Source organism: Anabrus simplex, chromosome 3 (genome assembly GCF_040414725.1).
Source record: "Anabrus simplex isolate iqAnaSimp1 chromosome 3, ASM4041472v1, whole genome shotgun sequence".
Classification (NCBI taxonomy): domain Eukaryota; kingdom Metazoa; phylum Arthropoda; class Insecta; order Orthoptera; family Tettigoniidae; genus Anabrus; species Anabrus simplex.
The window spans coordinates 240,242,963-240,264,178 of record NC_090267.1 but is presented as its reverse complement, the minus strand read 5'-3'; the positions used below and the strand labels follow the sequence as shown (position 1 = coordinate 240,264,178).

At 39.1% G+C, this 21,216-nt stretch overlaps 1 long non-coding RNA gene across 1 annotated transcript in view; it reads right to left on the bottom strand.

Annotated features, from left to right (window-relative positions):
• The window catches only part of LOC136867188 (uncharacterized), a 324,204-nt gene that overhangs the window by 249,308 nt on the left and 53,680 nt on the right, over positions 1 to 21,216 (bottom strand). Inside the window, exon 2 of the long non-coding RNA XR_010859636.2 lies at positions 8,253 to 8,291. This is a non-coding gene — a long non-coding RNA (uncharacterized lncRNA). The remainder of the gene's footprint in view (positions 1 to 8,252; positions 8,292 to 21,216) is intronic.

The following is a 21,216-nucleotide window of genomic DNA, read 5'->3' as shown; positions in this document are numbered from 1 at the left end:
TAATATCAAATGTGCATAGCGTGAAGTAGAATTCGTTAAGGGAACAACGCGTCGGAATAGTGTAGGTACTTCGTTAAAATCGAACAGTGTGCGAGTTCTTAATTTAATTTTAAAATTATTTTTACTCCCTCTTGGTTTTTTATTGTATGTCTCTTTCCATATGACCTTTTATATTATTTTGTTAATACATACTGTTAATCAACTCGAAGATCCAGAATATATACTGTAAATAGAGAAGTAAAAAGTTCATTACATTTTATTATGGACTGTATTCAGGTCTTGAAAATCCTACGTAGCCTTTAATTGCTTACCAGTTATTCCCTTCATTAAAATGAACATCGAGCATAGTGGCCACGCGTGTTTACGCGCTACCGCTATAGAGCCTAGTTCTGCATTTGGGAGACGAGTGTAGTCGAGCCCCACCGTCTGCTATACTGAGAATGGTTTTAGTAGTTTTTCTATTTTTATTCCCAAACAAATGCCGGACAAGTTCCTGTTCATAGGCCACTGCGGAATCCGTCCACTCTTTACGCAATTTCTTTCAACCATCACTAATTTCACCTTCATTACCTCCTCTGTTGAAGTTGGCCATCAGAAAGCGCATCCAGCCGTTAGAACATGCCATATAATTTAATCTCACCTGACTTCGACCCCGTATAAGCAAACGGGGGTAGATATATACATACCATTTAGGTCTTGAAATACAGGTTATAGTTTCGCTAAAAATAGATAGGGAAATACTATTTATTTTAATTTTATTATTCATATTAAATTAACGATGTATGAGTCCGACTCCTTGACTGAATTGGCCTTCGGTTCAGGGAGCTGCTGGTTCGACTCCCGTCTGAGCCCACGTTTTAACTGCATATTGTTAATTTCTCTAGCTCGAGGACTGGGCGTTTTGTTCGTCACAATTCACATCACTTCATACAATACACCACATTACTAACCATCATAGAAAACACACAATAGTGAATACATCCCTTCACATAGTATTGGCGTTAGGAAGGGCATCCGGTTGTAAAACTTGGTCAAATTAACATCAAACCTTGTGGGGGAAAAGGACGGGAAGAATAAATTAAATAGTGCATGTACCTACAGTATATGTATGTATGCATGCATTTACACTTCCTGACTTTTACAATTTAATACCTGTTCAAGACACATTAATACGTACACTCTGAGGAAGACGACAACAACAACAACAACATCTGAGCGGAATCTTATGCAGAAGAATTGACGTCAAAATCTGTATAGGCCTACCTCGTCCAGTACTATGGTTTTCCACAATAAAACTAGAGATAGGTCTATAAAAAAATCAGTACTCTATACCAATGCATATTTTTAGTCTCGATACTTGCGTATTTTCTATCAAATGCATTTCTTTTTCATTTTCAGAATATTAACATGTCAAACGAACAGATGTGAATTTCCTCACTTACCGGTTGAATATTTCATTATGAAATATTTAACGTATTTACAATAATATCTTTGAGTCACAAGATGAAATAAAATGCAATAAAATTAATGCATCTCTTAAATTATAAAATGCTCATACATTAATATCTGTAGAATTGTCGATTAAATGAAAATATATTGTGTTCTATAGTTACCCATCCTTCCAAAAAGCAAATGTTAAAAGTATTTGAACCGGCCGAGTTGGCCGTGCGGTTAGGAGCGCGTACCTGGGAACTTCCATCCGGGAGATAGTGGGTTCGAAACCCCACTGTCGGCAGCCCTGAAGATGGTCATCCGTGGTTTCCGATTTTCACACCATGCAAATTCTGGGGCTGTACCTTAATTAAGGCCACGGCCACTTCCTTTCAACTCCTAGGCCTATCCTATCCACTAGCAAAAAAAGTATTTGACCCAACGTTTTAAAAAATGCTGATAAGTGTTAGAAGAGTTTGTTCAAAATTACAAGCTATCTCACTCTTTCGAAGTCAGGTCTACTTATTTGTTTGTCCTATATGAGTTGTGCTGTGTTAAACAGTCTCAAAAAAGTGGCATACATAAGTATTTTGACAGCAAATTTTCTCAGCTTTGGAAAATTTGTATTTATTTTCAGTAATAGTATACACATGAAAGGGGGGAGTATTATCTTCTGGCACAATGTTGCTATACACGAACCACATACCACGAAATCTCCCTAATTTCCAAGAACTGATCATGTAAAATTCAAAGTATCTTTACTAAACTATTGTTAGTGAGCATTTAAATGTAACCTATATTTTACCCAAAGATTTGAAAACCTAAGACATATCAGCGTGGAATAAAAGTCTCACCTCTTCATTTGTAGATTCAAGATCCTTCTAAAATTTCAGCAAAATCTCGTCCTTCTGAGCGGGGATCCAACGGCATTGCAACGAAGCATATTTCTTTCTCTCCATTGTCTCTGTGCTGCTTATTCATTACATCCGGCAATAACAGCCTGAGTGTGATGATTAGCGACCAATTTGTCACGGCTTCTGAAGATGAGACAAGACGCTGTTCACTGCGGGGATTGTCCCGGACACTGTCACTATAGAAGAACTTGCGGCAAGTATTGCTTGATCAAAATTGTTTAATGCCAGTATGCTCCTATTGATATACTGTTATTACTGGAAGGTGGGGATCGGAGCATACGAATAGAACGGTTCTGCTTCGTTCTTGAAGTCTTAGTAGCATATGAATAATTGAATTCCGTCGTGTAGATTCATTAGGTGGTTGTGTAGAGGAAGACGATTCTGTAAAGCTCTGAGAGCCATTGTGGATTTCGAGAAATGTTTCAAACAACCTGTTAGTTTTCTACATAACGCAATGAGTTTCTCAATATTATTTGTACTGAAAGCCGGCCCCGTGGTGTAGGAGTAGCGTTCCTGCCTCTTACCCGGAGGCCCCGGGTTCGATTCCTGGCCAGGTCAGGGATTTTTACATGGACCTGAGGGCTGGTTTGAGGTCCACTCAGCCTACGTGATTAGAATTGGGGAGCTATCTGACGGTGAGATAGCGGCCCCGCTCTAGAAAGCCAAGAATAACGGGCGAGAGGATTCGTCGTGCTGACCACACGACACCTCGTAATCTGCAGTCCTTCGGGCTGAGCAGCGGTCGCTTGGTATGCCAAGGCCCTTCAAGAGCTGTAGTGCTATGGGTTTTGTTTGTAATGAAAAGTCCCTGTTTCATAACAAGCGAGTGAGTGGGTCATGTAGCTGTCAGATTGCATTCGGGAGATAGTGCGTTCGAACCCCACTGTCAGTAGACCTGAAGATACTTTCCGGTGGTTTCCCACTTTCACCTCAAGTAAGGCAACGGTCAATTCATTCCCACTCCTAGCCTTTCCTAACCTACTGGTATGACACACTTCTTTAAAAGGTATCACTTCAATGCATATAATTATGATGAACTTTATAGTTGTAGTCTACAAAAGTGAACTGTGCTCTTGATGTCATAATCCGTCCTAACAGATGTGCTATCTGCATTTTGTAGCTCATATTTTACTATTCTTTCTGCTGAAGGAAATTCTCGGATGGCGTGATTTACTATGTGCTTACGAGTACGCATAGTACAAGGGCTATTTTCTTTTCAGTCTCAGATCGGTCGCGGAATTCAAACCACAGTGAGAATCCGACGAAGCGCAGTGCAGATGTGTTGCGCAGTATATCTAGTATACCTGCCGACCGCGTCACGTCGCACATGTCAGTTCTGAGCACGCAGTGAGCACGTAAACATGACTACGACAACAGAGTCCCCGGCCAATTATGAAGTGCGTGCTGTCATTCGATTGCTTCATGCTGAGGTGTACAATGCAGCCGAAATTCATCGCGAATGAGTAATGCGTATAGTAATTGCCACGTAAGGAAATACCCCACAAAGTAAATATCGCCGCCCGATGCTCTTCTTTTCTCTTTTTTGTAATGGCTGATCACTGCTGCCAACCTGCCTGGTTACATATTAAAATCATCAGACATAACCATAACAAACTAACCTCAATGTAAACACCGATAATGAATGTTTCCCTACCCTAGTAAATGATAAAAGATAAGATGAAATAAATCAAGATAATTATGAATATCGCCTCAATCAGGAATTAAGGAAATAAACACACTTTCTCACTTAAATTATCTGTCTTTATTTTGATATACAGTAGGCGTACTATAACCATATTCTTGAGAAGAGGGGCGTGTTAAACGATGCAATTTATTTAATAAGTCTTTGCAGTGTGATTTTCGAAAGTTCCAGACATCCAATGACTTCCCTTTCTTTTGCGCGAATATTTCCTTCTCTCTTCAATACCGGTAACCAGTAAGGAGAGAGATTATTGGGCATATTTTCAGCCTGAAGGCTGGTTATATCTTCAAGCTTATCACGAAACATATAGGAATACTAATGTGCCAAGCTCCGTGAACGAAATTTAGGTCAGCTTTCAAGTTCACTGCGGATTTGAAAATAATAATGTTATAAGTTCTACTGCCAAAATTTCGTCCCGCAAGAGTTATTTCATGCACCGGTAGATCTAGATATGAGACTGACGTATTTGAGCACTTTCATCATTTCACACAAACTATGTTATTAAATGCATTATCCGAACATGCCACAATCCTACTTACCTGGTATTAGCCAAATAGATTTACAATCCCACAGAAAAATAAAATATGCTTTAAATATTCTCGCAAATGTATCACTAGTGACTTTAACGGCGATGCGGTGGCAACACGCACTTCACGCTAGAGCAGTGATTGAACGTTGCCAACGTGCCAGATTAACGGTAAATGTAAGACGTCGTATCGGCAAGTAGGGTCCCTAAACTGTATGGTTACCGACACTGAAAAAGACCCAACAGCAAGAAAAGTAACCATAAATCAATATCTTAATATTACCGAGGAGAAAGGGTAAGGTTGCACCCTTAGGGTACGTCCTTACACGGAGAGGACTATATGGTGAAACATTCATGAGTGACAGCGAAGTGTGGCAGTGGTGCAGGAACTTTGAAGCAGCACGTACAGACGTTCATAATTCAGACGGTCAGGGAAGGAAGTGAGTGTCAAACGATGATCTTGTTCAACGAGTGGATCAGGCGATTCAAGGAAATTGCATTGCACCCCTCAGCATGAAGAAGTCGAATGAGAGCCCGCACTTCACACTTGGCGGGCGACTCTATTGTCCTAGGCATGTTTACGTGCTCAGTGCATGCTCAGAACTGACAACTGCGACGTGATGCAGTCAACAGGCATACTAGAGATGCTGCGCAACACATCTGCACAACGCTTCGTCGGATTCTCACTGCGGTTTTAATTTCGTGACCGATCGGAGGTTGAAAATAAATAGCCCTCGTATTATATAGGTTCCAGTTTCTAAATCAATTCCTCAAATCTATCACCGTCGACAATGCTAAATGCGTGGTTGGCTTTGCTTACCATGTGCGCTGCTTTCCTGGTAATCAGCTTTGATGGTTTATTTTACAGTTTAAATCTGGGTTTTCAGTCCTGAAATGATGTAAATGTGGGTCGACTTGTATTAGTGTAGTATGAGGATGTTAATGAAGACGTTAACGAAGAAAATAGCTTCGATATGGAATTAATGGACGCAGGCTTTTCCAAGCAACTCATTTTACTTGTTGAACTTTCACCTTTCCCAATTCTTATATTGTAGCGTTCAGTAAAAACCAGTCCCACGAACTGCGTTGGCGAAGTTCTTTACATTGCAAGTGTTGTAAGATTTTTCCACTTCATGACGATAATACGGTTTTTGCTCACAGGATCCAAATGAAAATAGTTCGAAATAACCATAGTACTCTAGTAACCCAAAAAGATATGTAATGCTCTCTATTCTGTTATTTCACAACAAGAACTGATTTTAAAATAGTAATCTAAAATCAACATCAGGTTGCATGCTAAAGACGCACGATAATATTACAATATAGGGCCTACTGTAAAGCTTGTGATTTGATAGTTTAACAGATCATATGATAATATGATTTACTAAAAGTCTCCTTTTGTTACTGTTATTAGTTACACCCAGAACGAAGTTTATTGTGAAGACAGGGAGTTGACTTTTTCATATCTGCGGAAATTGCAAATCACACTTAGAAATTAGTACAATATCGCGTTCTAAATGACTGTATATTCTTCAAGATTTAATTCAGCATTTCTTTATAGCCCTGGCATGTGACGTTTAAAGACATTTGTAGTTTTGACATACTGACACCGCACCATCGGCAGAAATGTAAGGAAGGGAGGCCACTTTCATTGTGGCTTCGGTGGTATGGTTTAGAATGGCACCCAGCGCCTTGCTACATATTATTCGCATACCATTGGCGGAATAGCCTATAAGATAGGGGGTTAATTATATAATAGGATCCGCGGTCTGACTTAGAAACGTATATGTTATTAATTAATTAATTAATTAATTAATTAATTAATTAATTAATTAATAATCGTATGGCCTCAGCTACCGTGTGCAGACGTTTTGCTTTGACGCCATCTGGCTGTTTGCTCGTCAATTTCGACGTTACGTTTTACTCTAAGCCTACTAGATGGCAGTCAATGGATGATTTTAATGAGTTTTGCCGGGTGAACACCAAATGTGTCACAAGAAATCATTAACAAACCGACATCGTTAGAGCCCTTCAAAAATCTGACTACCTCCACCGGGTTTGAACACGCTATCTTGAGATCCGGAGACCGACACTCTACCACTAATCCATAGAGGCACCAAATATTTCATTAAGTCGAAACTCTGCAAATGCATCTGTGAGAATAGTACCGAACAACACCATGTTTGTACATTGCGGGCGGAGTCAGCGGGAAACTGATTAAAATTGCGTCCACCTCTGTGGTGTAGTGGTTAGTGTGATTATCTGTCACCGCCTGAGGCCCGGGTTCGATTCCCGGCCCTGCCATGATATTTGAAACGGGGTACGAGGGCTGGAAGGGGTTCACTCAGCCTCGGGAGGTCAAATGAGTAGAGGTGGGTTCGATTCCCACTTCAGCCATCCTGGAAGTAGTTTTCCGTGATTTCCCACTTTTCCTCCAGGTAAACGACGGGATGGTACCTAACTGAAGGCCATGGCCGCTTTCTTCCCTCTTCCTTCTCTATCCCTTCCAATATTCCCATACCCCCACAAGGCCCCTATTCAGCATAGCAGGTGAGGCTGCCTGGGCGAGGTACCGGTCATTCTCCCCAGTTGTATACCCCAACCCAATGTCTCACGCTCCAGGACACTGTCGTTGGGGCGGTAGATGTGGGATCCCTCGCTGAGTCCGAGGGAAAAACCAACCCTGGAGGGTAAACAGATTAAGAAGCAGCAAAGGAAGAATTAAAATTGCTGCATTAACAACGTATCAAAAACAGATCGATCTCATGAACTGTTTTACCCTTCGATAGATCGAAAGTATCGGAAACCCATCTCTAAATAAAATATTTCTTATCGTACTCTTTAACGTACATTTATTCAATGCGCACTTTGCAAATAAAATTCCGTAGATCTATTAAGGTCCGCCTCTGTGGTGTAGTGGTTAGCGTGATTAGCTGCCACCCCCGGAGGCCCGGGTTCGATTCCCGGCTCTGCCACGAAATTTGAAAAGTGGTACGAGGGCTGGAACGGGGTCCACTCAGCCTCGGGAGGTCAACTGAGTAGAGTAGGGTTCGATTCCTACCTGAGCCATCCTGGAAGTGCTTTTCCGTGGTTTCCCACTTCTCCTCCAGGCGAATGCCGGGATGGTACCTAACTTAAGGCCACGGCCGCTTCCTTCCCTCTTCCTTGCCTATCCTTTCCAATCTTCCCATCCCTCCACAAGGCCCCTGTTCAGCATAGCAGGTGAGGCCGCCTGGGCGAGGTACTGGTCATACTCCCCAGTTGTATCCCCCGACCAAGAGTCTGAAGCTCCAGGACACTGCCCTTGAGGCGGTAGAGGTGGGATCCCTTGCTAAGTCCGAGGGAAGAACCGAACCTGGAGGGTAAACAGATGATGATGATGATGAGATCTATTAAGCACGAGAAGGAAAAAAAAAGCAGTGTTCAGGTTAGGTTTTAACGTACAACACCGTAAACTCGTTTTAAAACAAAACAAATGCATCAATTTATTGGTAAACAGTAGATAAATATTCAGTGTTAACTACCCAAGGGAATGCTACGATAACATGTTGACTCTTTGTGGTCGACTGTTTTTGTTCAGTTGTTTTACGAATATGTGAGCAATTTAAAATCGTAAATAATCATAAAGATAGAAACAAATGAGCTAGTACCTTAATACTGACTGGAAAATTTCACTCACCGGTCACGGATCATGAGGAAGGCGACAGATGCATCCAAACTGGAAATAAGAGATCAATTAAAATTACATACTATTAAAAGGTAGTATACATAAGTAATACAGAAATTCAACATACAGGATACAGAGGCATGCATATTATTAAGATTTATTCGTTGAACATCACGGCTCCGGTGTTATAGTTCAGAAGTTTTTAGGACAATGCCTTTCTATTTTTCAATTGTTTTCAAATTCATTTCTGGATGTATATTTCAATCCAAATGTTGTAATTATGTTTAAAATAATCAGATAATGACGACACTTGCTTAGTCTGGCTCTTAGGATGCAGCAGCCTTCAGTTCCATGCGGCGAGGCTCAATTCCCAGCCAGACCGGGGATATTAGCCGCTTTCGGTTTTAATCTTCTCGCTCGGAGACTGAACGTCTGTATTATTCTTAAGTGCACACCTCTTCATTCACGCAATACGCACATCTGCCGACCACTATAGCAACACGCAATGGCCGATTACGCTACATCCTGCCTTGGCGTCGGGAAGGACATTCGGTCGTAAATCTGGGCCATTTCCACGTATGTGACAGAGATTGCACCAGTGAACTCACAACGGTGTGGGAAAGATGACAAGGAGATAAGAAGAAGAAGAAGAAGAAGAAAAAAGAAGAAGAAGAAGAAGAAGAAGAAAGAAGAGGTAAGTACAATACTTTCCTTACATTATTAACTATACACTGTGTTTACAGAATGATTACTTGTTCTAACGACGAGGCAAAGTAGTAGTAGTAGTAGTAGTAGTAGTAGTAGATGGCTTTCTTCCATCACTTGGGCTTGGAATTATATCTGGACTAAGCCCAGTTTTACGACAGGATGTCTACAAGGACGTCAATCATTATTACGTGTTTCTGAGGTGGTTGGTAGTGTGGTGTGTTGTGTGACTTAAAACGAAATCAAACACACAGCTTCCGAGCTAGGGAACAAACCGGACGCGGCAAGGAACCGAAACCGGGACCCTCTGAGCCGAAAGCCACCACGCTGACCATTTAACAGTAACTCAACACACTCCACAAAACATTTAAAATCATCAAAATAAGAAATGTTGAACATCAAAATTAGGTAAGAAAATGAGTTTATCACAATATGAACAGATTCGAAGTAGATTTGAATTTCCCGACATAATGTAAGTCACTCCCGACGCATTTCTTTACTAATTGTTTTACGTCGCACCGACACAGACAGGCCTGAAGGTGACGGTGGGATGGGAAAGCGATGGGAAAGAAGCGACTATGACCTTAATGAAGGTATAGTGCTAGCCAGCAATTGCCTGGTGTGAAAATGAGAAACCATGGAACATTACGTTATCTTCAGGGCTACCGACAGTGAATCCGCTGAATGTAAAGTGACAGCTACGAGACCAAAACCACTTACCTCGGTCTCCATGTATTAACGATAAACAAACTTCAGAAATAAAGGAAATTCGATTTACGCCCAGCAGATGGCGCTAAGAACAGCTAATTCAACATCAAACAGCAGAACGTGATTCTGTCTGCTGTCAGCCGTGATGAAACGTTTTGAAAAGCTGATAACTTCAGTTTGAGTCCCGTGAGTAGTCATATTTTACGCTCTTTACGTTCATGATGGGCCAGCCCCGCAGTATAGAGCTAGCGTGCCTGCTTCTTAACCGGGGGCAATGGGTTTGATTTCCTGGCCACGACAAGGATTTTTACCTGGATCTGAGCGCTGGTTCGAGGTTCAGTAAGCCTACGTGATTACAATTGAGGAGCTATCTGATGGTGAGATAATATCCCCAGTCCATAGCGCCAAGAATAACGACCGAGAGGTTTCGTCGTGCTGGATATACGACACCTCGTAATAATCTGCAGATCTTCGGGCTGATAATTTGTCGCTTGATAGGCTAAGACCCTTCGGGGCTGTTGCGCCATGGGATTTGGTTTGGTTAGTTTTAAGATGACAATTTCTAAAACCAATTGCTCACACAATTATTAATGTCAGAATTCATCCTCACTGCAACATATGGATGAAATATCTTGTACGATACAGTAATTTGCAAATTAAAAGTAACCTTATCAAATCAAACTACGCGCTACAGAACAGGTAACTTTCAAATCACAGATTTTTTTCACATATTTTCTACGATAATACAATAATCTTCTATGTACATAAAATCGTAACGGCCGTGTGTGTGTCTACATTGACTATTTTGGAGAAATTTTCATTCAGTTATCCGTTTCTGGTGTAATAATGACCATCTGCATGTGTTTTAGCTTTGGTGTCGGTCTGTCTGTGTGCGTGCATGTTTGTTTGAGTTCTTATAACTACTGGATACATTTCTACCAAAATTCATATTTAGAATCCACCTGTCCTTGGGTACGTTTTAGGGCCAATGTTGTTTCTAAATTGCTGAACTGACTGTAGGTTTATACGAAAGTGGAACAGTGATTTTACACTCCCATAAAATATACACAACCAAACTGAATGGAAATCTACCTGCCTTAATGGAAATCAATTTCTAAACTTTTTATCTCATGTGCATCATTCCGATACGAGCATTAATAAGGGAGATATCATTAACGGACCGTTTATCGGTACATGTCCCACCGGATTTAACTCAAGAGCGGGTGCGTGTAAAGCGTATTTCTTATAACTTGAAAACTACTGAAGATATTTCAACCAAACTTTATATTTAGCATCCACCTGTCCAAAGGTAGGTTTTACGTCCATACAATGTAAAATTTCCGAAACAGACTGGAGGTTTATAGGGAACCGTAATAGTGATTTTACTCTCCCACAATATATACTAGACAAACTGACTGGAATCGAACAACCTTGATGGGAATCCTTTTCTAAAACTTTGATCTCATGTGCATTTGTTGTATAGGAGGATTAATAACGTAGATATTGTGAACGATCGGTTTTTCAGGCTAATTCCAGCGGACATATCCCAAAAGGTGTTGTACGTAGGGCAGATTCCTTATCTGTATAAATATAACCGTAACGACCGTGTGTCCGCACGTACACCATTTTGACGAATTATTCGTTCAGTTATCCGTTTCAGGTGTAATAATGAACATCTGCATATTTTTAGCTTTAGTTTCCCGAAACTTACCCTCCCCCCACAAAGCAAGATGGCAGCACAGTCTACCAGGCGAGCTAGAATATTGAAATTTGGCAAATTTATATGTCTTAGACTGTAACCGACGGAAAGCACAATCTCAGTTTGGATTGGTCCACAACTTTGGTCCTATGGTGTTTTGTTGTGTCTCTATTATTTATACGTTGTATTTCTCTCTATTTCCAGATTGTACGTACATTTTTCACTTTGTACACGTATAATTCATAGTTTGAATCACGTATACGGAATCTAGAATCATCTAATTCTACACGATCATTTGCTCATCAGTATCCATATGTGAGCAAAATTCTATGTTTGTAGCTGTCACATAAATATACAAAAGTAATGCACTGTTAGAAAGTTTTACGCGAATTTCGGCCCTATTAAACGTACATAACTCAATCTTACTCATAAATAGATGAGATAGGAAAAAATATCATAAGAATAGCCATTTAAACCGCTAAATGAGGCGTCTTATGGTACAATCCGTTTGTCAATATGACGTATCGTTTAGCAGAACTTAATATGTAAATGAAGGTTTGCAATATTGTAAACATCCATAGACCTTGTATGTCGATATATATATATATTCACTGACGTCTATTTTTAGCGATGAAGAAAGGATGTGTCTATCATTGTAATTTACATTTTACAAATCAATAGTGACTCTCGGCAGGAGGACGTCTGCTATTGTAATCATTACTCTCCACAACGACATTGACTGGCTGTAAAAATGGGTTCCTTCTCCAACTCCTGTGTAACTGGCATTAGTAAGAAAGGACTACAATTGTAATGAATAATTCCCATCTCGAGTTGACTGGCAGAACTCAAGGAAGCGTGCAATTTTTTTTTCAAAACTCCTCTAATCGATTGGGTTTGGGAGTAGAGAAGTCTGTCCACCACGATAAACAACTTTACCCATCTAAAATGTGAATGGCATTAGGCATAGTGGCCTGCTATTATAATGGAAACTCAACAACTCGGTGTGACTGACATTAAGAAAAGGGGCCTGCCATTATCATGATAACAGCACAACGCAATTTTGAATGGCTGTGGGGAAGGTTCTTGCCATTATAATAAAAAATTCATCGACTGTAATCTATCTGTAAGTAGGAGAGTGGGTCCGCCATTGTAACGATAACTCCCCATATCAATTGTTACCGCGCAGTAGGTAATGGGACCTGCCATTATAATTACAACTTCCCTACTCGATTGTGAATGGCAGTAAGAAAGTGAGCCTGCCGATATCATCACAACTCCGCAACTCACATGTTATGTTAGAAACAACGTATGGATACCTCCCCCTGCTGTTTCTGGATAACGCTAAGAGACATGCAATAAAAAATCCTTATTCACTGCATGTACAGCAATTCGCTTCGGTATCCGTATACAATGTATAATACCGTAGCGAAGCAGGAACATTACTTGCTAGTGGAATACTAAATGCTCACCCGTCATTAAGTTCATATTAGATACTGCTTTGAGCCATCAATCGGGCGTACTCTTGTACGCAATAATGTGTTGGTAGAAGTAGTGAGTATTGTTTTAAGGGGAACAGAAGTATTCAACCATCCCTTTTTTCTCAGAAAAATCGCTGTATAATAATGTATACCTCCGTGCTGTGACTTTTCATAATCAAAATATGTCCTCCCTTACTTTTAAATGTACATTTCTTTCAATGCGTAATTTGTCAGTAAACTTTAATAATAATAATAATTGAACGCTTTAAGCTCTATAAAGGATACCTACCTTCCTTACCTATTAGCAATCTGCATGAGACACGCCTCTTGGGTCGTACACGGGTTCCTCGTCACTTGCGTAGGTAAGAGGCGGGTTTCAGTAATATTTAATCTATCTATGAAATCAAAATCAAACCTATAAAAATCGTTTTTATTCAAGAAATTATTTAAGTTTGAAATAAAAACAACATTATAACTCGAACTTCTCTTGTTCAATCAGCATAATCAACAATAATTACAGCGCAGAGGAGAGATGTACTGATTTTAGAAGTTTAACTCAATTGCCTGATGTGCATCCTTACTAGAAACCACTGTCACAAGTTAAGAGTATAGAAAAGAATGTCTGCAAATCCTTAAATTCGGCTTCCATGTGAGACTACATGTACCATCATAATGACTCGTGATGATCCAGCCTTCGTAACACGAACTCTGGACTCTTGGTATAATTAACGCAGTCCAGTCGGGATTTGCCACACAGTGGCTGTACGGCATGGACCCTTAATTGAATCGATATGACCTGCGACTATATCATGGACCGACATCTAACTTTGCAATTTACTTTAAAGTCATTGTGGGTAATGACCGCAAGGAAAATGATGCTATAATGGCAGATGGCCTTAATCTAAGTCACTGAGGTTGATGACCCCATGACAATCAAAGTTTCTAAGTTGAAGGCTAAACACAATTAAGTTACAGTAGTTGATGACCAAGATTTCCACTTTACTAATCCCAGCACATTTAATTTTCAATCAATCAAAGTCACATAATCCAACAAGAGCAACAATAATGCTCACAACTCTTTGTGGCAGTAAAATAATTTACATTCGGACACATCCCCTTAATCGTTACGTTACCAATTTAATTTTCCCAGAAAAATAAACTAAGATTTCCAGAATTCATTTTTAAGTTAATCCCTTGGTTTAGGTCATTTCCCAAATACAGTTTCCACTGAGTTTAATAATTAAATAAATTGAAGCGACTTTTTATAAATCCTAATTACAACAAATTCTATCTCCGCAGACGAATGGTTTCTTTAACAAGTCCCTACTCAAATTTATGTACGTTTTATTACAACATTTTATCGTCACTTCGTGGAGGCTGGAAACATACATTTTTATTCCCAATATGATTTACTTCATGACGTCACACCACAAGTTTAATTTAACACTAACAATTATTAATACTCGCTTGGATGCCCCTAATTATTATGTACTCAAATCTGTACAACTGAACTCAGCATAAAATACGCCAACACGTTTTCACATCCCAACACGACATTTTAAAATAAGGCGTTGTGCATCCTTCAAAATAAATCAATATCCACAACCAATACTCTATTCTGAACATCCCTGGAAAGGGTTAAATCCACTCGTTATTGTCTCATTTCCGTCGTTCAAAATATACGTCAAAATCTCGGTTAAACAAGTTAATATTAACGAATGCGATCTAATAACATACACATTACTCAATGATAAGAACTTCAGATAGTTTCTTACAAAATTACGAGCTCCATTCTGAAGAATACAATCTGATTTTCAACACGTTGAATATATAGAACACTGCAAATTACTGTTGTTTTCCAAGCAGCGGTCTTCCTGATCAGCTGTCTAGCGGAACGAGCCACCCCTCTCTGTCTTCGCTTTGATAGGAAACATCTGTTCTATTCACGTTTAACTGGTCTTAAAAGACTTATATAATCGATCTCGCTGATAAAATTACACATACGACATTCCTGGCCCAAACAGATTATACTCAGAGATTTACTTTAAGATGTCACTCAATATTCACATAGATCACGGACCTGCCATTTGACGTGTTATCCGACCCATATTCCCATATCAAAACATTAGACAAATAAATCCCTGGGTTCACACAGATTCTCCCGGCATCATTTACAGGCTACCAATCACCTGATTCACAAAATTCTACCTCAACTCACTTTTAGCAAGACTCTACCACTTGCTTAAACACAACAAAAAATTCTCGACGACATTGAAATGGAGTATAACTCATAGGATCCTCGACGTTGTACACACACAAATACTCTGATAATGAATCATCTCCGCTAAACGTGACCTCGTATTTCTGAACTGCATTTCACAAAAATGACTGAAAAATTTACTGTTATTGTGATGTTTGGGACATCACAACATGTACTAAATTATTGAACAGTGTAATTAATTGAAAATATTATATATTTAATCACTGGTAAGTCATTTTAAAATTATATATATATAGGGTTTCAATCATCCATTTCACATCATCATTTCATTTCTTTGTATCGCGACTATAACGTATTCTGAACGAACGACTTATTGAGTAAAGTATTTCAACATCATTCGTATTAATAGCTTGCAGTAAATTTTCCAACAGCCGAAGTCAGGTGACCGGACTCAGCAGGCTAATTTCAGGCTAATAATCAAACTTACGAGATCTTACCTTCTCCACACTCTGAAGAGACAGTTAAAACCTTGTTAACGCCTACTTTTCGAAGTTCGCTACCTGGCGCTTTGTTTCCGCGGGAAAATTCAACCTATGTGAATGGATGTAATGAAGCAACATGATGGATTCACAGCAATGGATAGGAAAAGGGATAAGACATCAAATCTTACTGGACCATGTGATATGGTTGATGGAGGGAGACTTTGGAACCTATATACTTCGACGACGGGCTCTTGGAAGGACACTCTTGCTTACAACTTAGAAGGACAATTCTAATCTATCATCGGAGGAGGGCTGTACGTCTTGACATCGGAGAAGATCTTAACTTAGTTCACTTCGCATCTGAGTAGTGTACTACTCAAAATTTATTCTCAGTGAACCTGCCATCTCAATGACGAGAGTTAAAGTCAACAGGAGACCGGTTTTGACTGGTATAGGCCAGGCGAGATTTTGTTATGAATTTAGTTATGCTACTGTTCTGTAATACGGAAGAATGCAAGCGTATTCTCTCCATGAACGTAACCCATGGTGGTTTTGCTATTAAAATTAGGACTCATTACGACTTTATGTACGGAGTACAGTAGGAAGTGTTAAAGGCAGGAAAGTCGTAGTACAGCTAGTGTACAATGCACAAAGCAGAAGTAGGACTGGAATCCACAACAAGAGACGACGCCTCCTGTACGAGAGATCCATTGAACATCAGCTGCTACATAGATTGTATCCAGATAACAGAGTCTACAAATGGTGAGCTAATGGCATAAATTACTGCTAGTCTCCACGTAACAGTTCATTTTCTTAGAGTTTATTTCATTCAATTTTTATTTTGCTTCCGTAAGTTCATATTCCGTTAATACGTCGTTACGTCACGTTTTTCATCCTAATAAATAGCTGTTTTAATTTGTATTTTTTGAAATTATTATCAATTATCCTTAAATTCCGAGTTAGTGTACTTAATGATTAGTGTTCCGTTACCCCTGGGAGTTTTTCGAGTCTCATTACGTATTATTATTATTATTATTATTATTATTATTATTATTATTAATTATCAACTATCGTTTTCAAGCCATAAGCTCGAAGGCTGGCGCCCATGGGATATTGTTTATGGAGAAACAATGAGATATTATTTATTTATATTAAAATTAAGGTGACCCGCCACGTCACTAATTTGTCACACATCTGTGGGCAAGAGTGGGTACGTCACATTATTTTCATCGTCAGTTATACACATTTTAAAACGGACTTAGCAATAGCAATCCCTTCGTAACAGATATATATCGATCTCGCCTCGAAACTTTCCTTACAAAATTACGAGCTCCACACGACATCGTGCCATCATTCGACTGAAAATGAGTAACCACGGATTTCTTATACCAATTTCGTCATAATTTCAAACAGAAAATGTTTACATCAGATTAAAGATCTTAACTTGACATCAAAAAATGCAGGAAAGTAAAATCTACTTCAGACATTATATCGTTACATAACAATCACTCGACTATTTTACAACACTTCACACGGTACTTCGCAAAATTTCTCATTTTATCCAAGCGTAAAAAAGCAATGACCTTTCGTCATGTTTCTGACATTTCACGAAATTAAATGGGTGACCAAACTGCGTCACATGATACAGAAAACTAAATGGTGACATCATGAAACAAACACACAAGTGGTAACGGTGATAATTCACCTACCTTGAACGTACACCAGCTTCCATCGTGTGAGTTCACCAGCAACTCTCTGGTATTTATTTAGCCATTGTAATACTTTTGGCTTCACAGGTAATTTTATTCATCTTCAATCATCTGAAATAAAGCCACAAATAATACCTTCACTCGATATTTTCGCGGACAGAACACGCACACGTATAAGACTGCGGCATACAATGACCGTCCTTTACATGTTTATTAAATACTCGTTACTTAAAGAGAAAGACTATTTTTACTTGAAGACGATACTCCAGCCACATCGGCCAAAAACCTAAGTTCTCAGTTGGACTCAGTCTGATAATCACCGATATATTGTACAATAGCACTAGGTTCCTCCTCGAGCTCCAGTGACACAATGCAGGGTGAGAGTTTCAAGATGACGCTCCCCCTTTTTATAGTTTTTATCCCCTCTCTTAGGCATTTTCCCTTCCCGCAAAGAATAGTTACATATATTTTCCGACCTTGTGAAAATGTATTGAAGGCAGGTTTTACAGTAACCCAGTACTTGCTAATTTAATGGTGACATTGTTTATGAACATTTACGATTATCTCGTAAATGGCTAAATTACCTCGTTTGATAGGCACTATAGTATGATGATGTGACGTAGGTTGAACAGACACGAGCGTCTCTCGCTTAGCAATCTAAAATCTGTGTTACTAAATACCCATTTGTCTCACATATAATTACAGGACATTTATTATATTAGTTTCGCTGCTAATTCCTTTTAAACAATATATTTATCAAAGCATCACTTTAATTGTATCAATGCTCTATTTACACGTGCGAGTGACGTCATTTTTCTTTAGCGTGAGAAAGAAAGCCATTCTCCCCCAGGCCACGTGTCGTTCCGGTGAGGAAAAAATGTATCTCAGCTTCTCATTGCGATTAATATGGGGCCTCATGTGGTAATTTTAGGACTTATGACACAAAGGTCATGGGTTAATAATAATAATAATAATAATAATAATAATAATAATAATAATAATAATAATAATAATAATAATAATAATAATAATACTTCAGCATTTTAATTTGTATGACAATTTTTATTTATTATTAACAAAAACATCGCAAATGGGAAAAATCCCGGTGGGAATGGTCACCTAGAGCAGTGTAATAATAAAGTGAACACAATTACTCAACAACAGCAACAACAAAAACAACAAGAATACAACAAGCAATTCCATGGAAAGAAAATATCATAAGAAATACTACTAGTTTAACTTTCCAAATCCAGCAGCATTATATACAATTTCACACACAACTTAATTATTTCTAGTACTTAACACTACGGCTTACAATACTATAGGTTGTGGTTACTACTAGCTTAACATGTCTGTCTGTTAGGTCATCAACCCAGAGGCTAGTTGGATCCTCAAATAGCACCACCAAAGGTTATGCGGTTATAAGGAAACCCCAAAAACCAATGGCAACACCAAAATGAGGCGTACTAGGCAAGATGAGGCGTGAAGTAGTTTGCCATTGCTTTTCTCATTGGGTCAGAAAGTGCTATTTCAGCACGACTGACCCTATGAGCAACACCTTTCATAACACTCAGATGCACTAGTCATGCTCTGAATGTCATTACTCAGCACTACCCATACCCCAGCAACTTCCATATTGTCACAGCCATGGATGTTGACTGGGACTTCGGTGGAAGCTACACTTTACTCTGGCCTGTGCCAAGAGATGGATGCAAAAGTACTGTATCCATCAAGAAATGACAGCAGGCAGAAGCTTAAAATTACAAGTTATAATAAAGTGAGGTTAAAACCGAATTACCCAACAACAACAACAACGAGAGTACAACAAGAAATTTCATGGAAAGGAAATATTACTAGGAATACTACTAGTTTAACATTCTAAATCCAGCATCATCATATACATATTCACACACAACTTTAACATTACGGGTTACAATACTATAGGTTGAACTTACTACTAGTTTAACATTACAAGTGTTGATAAACTAAAGTTAAAAGCATTATCACCCAACAACAACAACAACAACAACAACAAAAACAATAGAAACTACTACTACATTAACAAGTGTACAACGAGCAATTCCATGCAGAGAAAATATTACAAGAAATACTATTATTTGAATACTCTAAAACTAGTAGAAAATCACAAATTCAGTTTCCGTCGTTTACAGCTTTTACTCTAGCACTAAACGATTTGATACCGGAAGGGAATCTATCAAAGACTGCTCCAGGTAATAAATTACAATCCCTTATGGTCCTGTTTACGAAGGAAAACTTGAACTCATCAGTATGCTGTTTTCTGGCCCTAATTTTATGCTTGTGATCATTTCTCGATAAGTACGAGGGATATTCCAACCTATTCCTAATACTACAGGTAGCCCTTATAAAGACCACACAGGCGTGCTCTAGTTCTTCTAGATTCAAGAATTTCCCAGTTAATTGTATTTCTCCTGTTCCCGTTTAAAAAGCAATCGCTCTTCTTAGAACTTTTTCCACGGAATTTATTAAACCTATTCTGTACGGATTCCAGAACACAGGCGCATATTCGAGAATCGGTCTTACCAAACATTTATAAACTTTACATTTGGCACCAGAATTAGTTTTCTTCATCTTTCGCGTAATAAAATGTAACGATCTCCAGGATTTCTTTATACCTGCTCTGACAAGTTTAAGTCTTTTCTAATAGTAACACCTAAGTACTTTCAACTTCACAACACTTCCTCCCACCTTCAGGTTCGTAATCCCTCCTGCCTTTCATTTTACTTTTACTGAAATACAATTTCTTGCTTTGTCCGCTGTGGTTTTCCGATTTAACGCGACCGTATCTAAATCCTGCTGAAGCAATCCTTTGTCCTCCTCTGTATCTTCCGGTATACGACGCGATCATCAGCAAAGGGGCGCACTTCTGATTTTATCGAATCAAATCAGGCATATCCTTCACGAAACGTATGAAAAGTGTTACGGTGTTAGCCGTGGAGCAGAAAGAGGTTAAAAAGGTGCTGGGGTGAATGGGTCCAACTACAATGTCAAGAATTGAATTTAAAACTTAAACTGAAGGTTATAATTTCAAAAACTTCAAAACAATTTTACCGTACAAGTAGCAATTATTAAACAGGATGGGGAAAAATCCAAGATTCAGAATCTTAACACTTTGGAATTTAAGCCCCTAGCTTTACATTTCCTGAGCTACTAGCTCAAATTTACAAAAGAGCATAAATTTGTACAAGGGCAGAAATCCGCTAATTCAAAGAGTACTTGCTCCCAAAATTACAACATCTAGCCTTCAAGAGGCATTCATTAATCTTACAAAAACTTTGAAAAAGAGCTAACAGGTCCTCAATTTTCCAAGCCTACTCAAGGCAACATCAACTTACAATTTCTGGCCTCTCAAGGCACAACTTACAATTGGAAAATGATTATACAGGGGTATTTAATACCCAACCTATTGAGCCTTCATGGAACAAGAATAACGGTTAAATAAATGGCCCGAACACAAAATGAATGGAGGCGAATACTTGCACTCCTAGATTTGAACTCTTAAAACCTAAAGGGGTTCTAGGCCGATGAAACAGGGGCTATTCCCAAACTACTGAGGTGACTCGTATAGGAATTACATTGACAGAATGAGAAATAGTTATGAAACGTAGTCACCTCAATCCAAGATGAAGGGGAGCTCGAGAGGGTACATCACTCTCTATCCCCGATTTACAGTTAAAGATGTATGAAGGTTTTTACATTATCCGGCAGAAAGTTACATTTTTAGAAAACAAGTTTACATAGTTAATGATTCGGACCTTTCCCTCGGGTTAAACTGCGGAGTTAGCAAGAAAGAAAGAAAGATGTTATGTGGCCATTACCTTATTGATGAACTGTCGACCGATGAAAAAGGCCGCCCGCCTCCTGCTTTGACACACACTCAGTAAGATGACGATCAATTGGCCAAGAGGCGTGAAAAGCCGCAGTTTATAAAACCT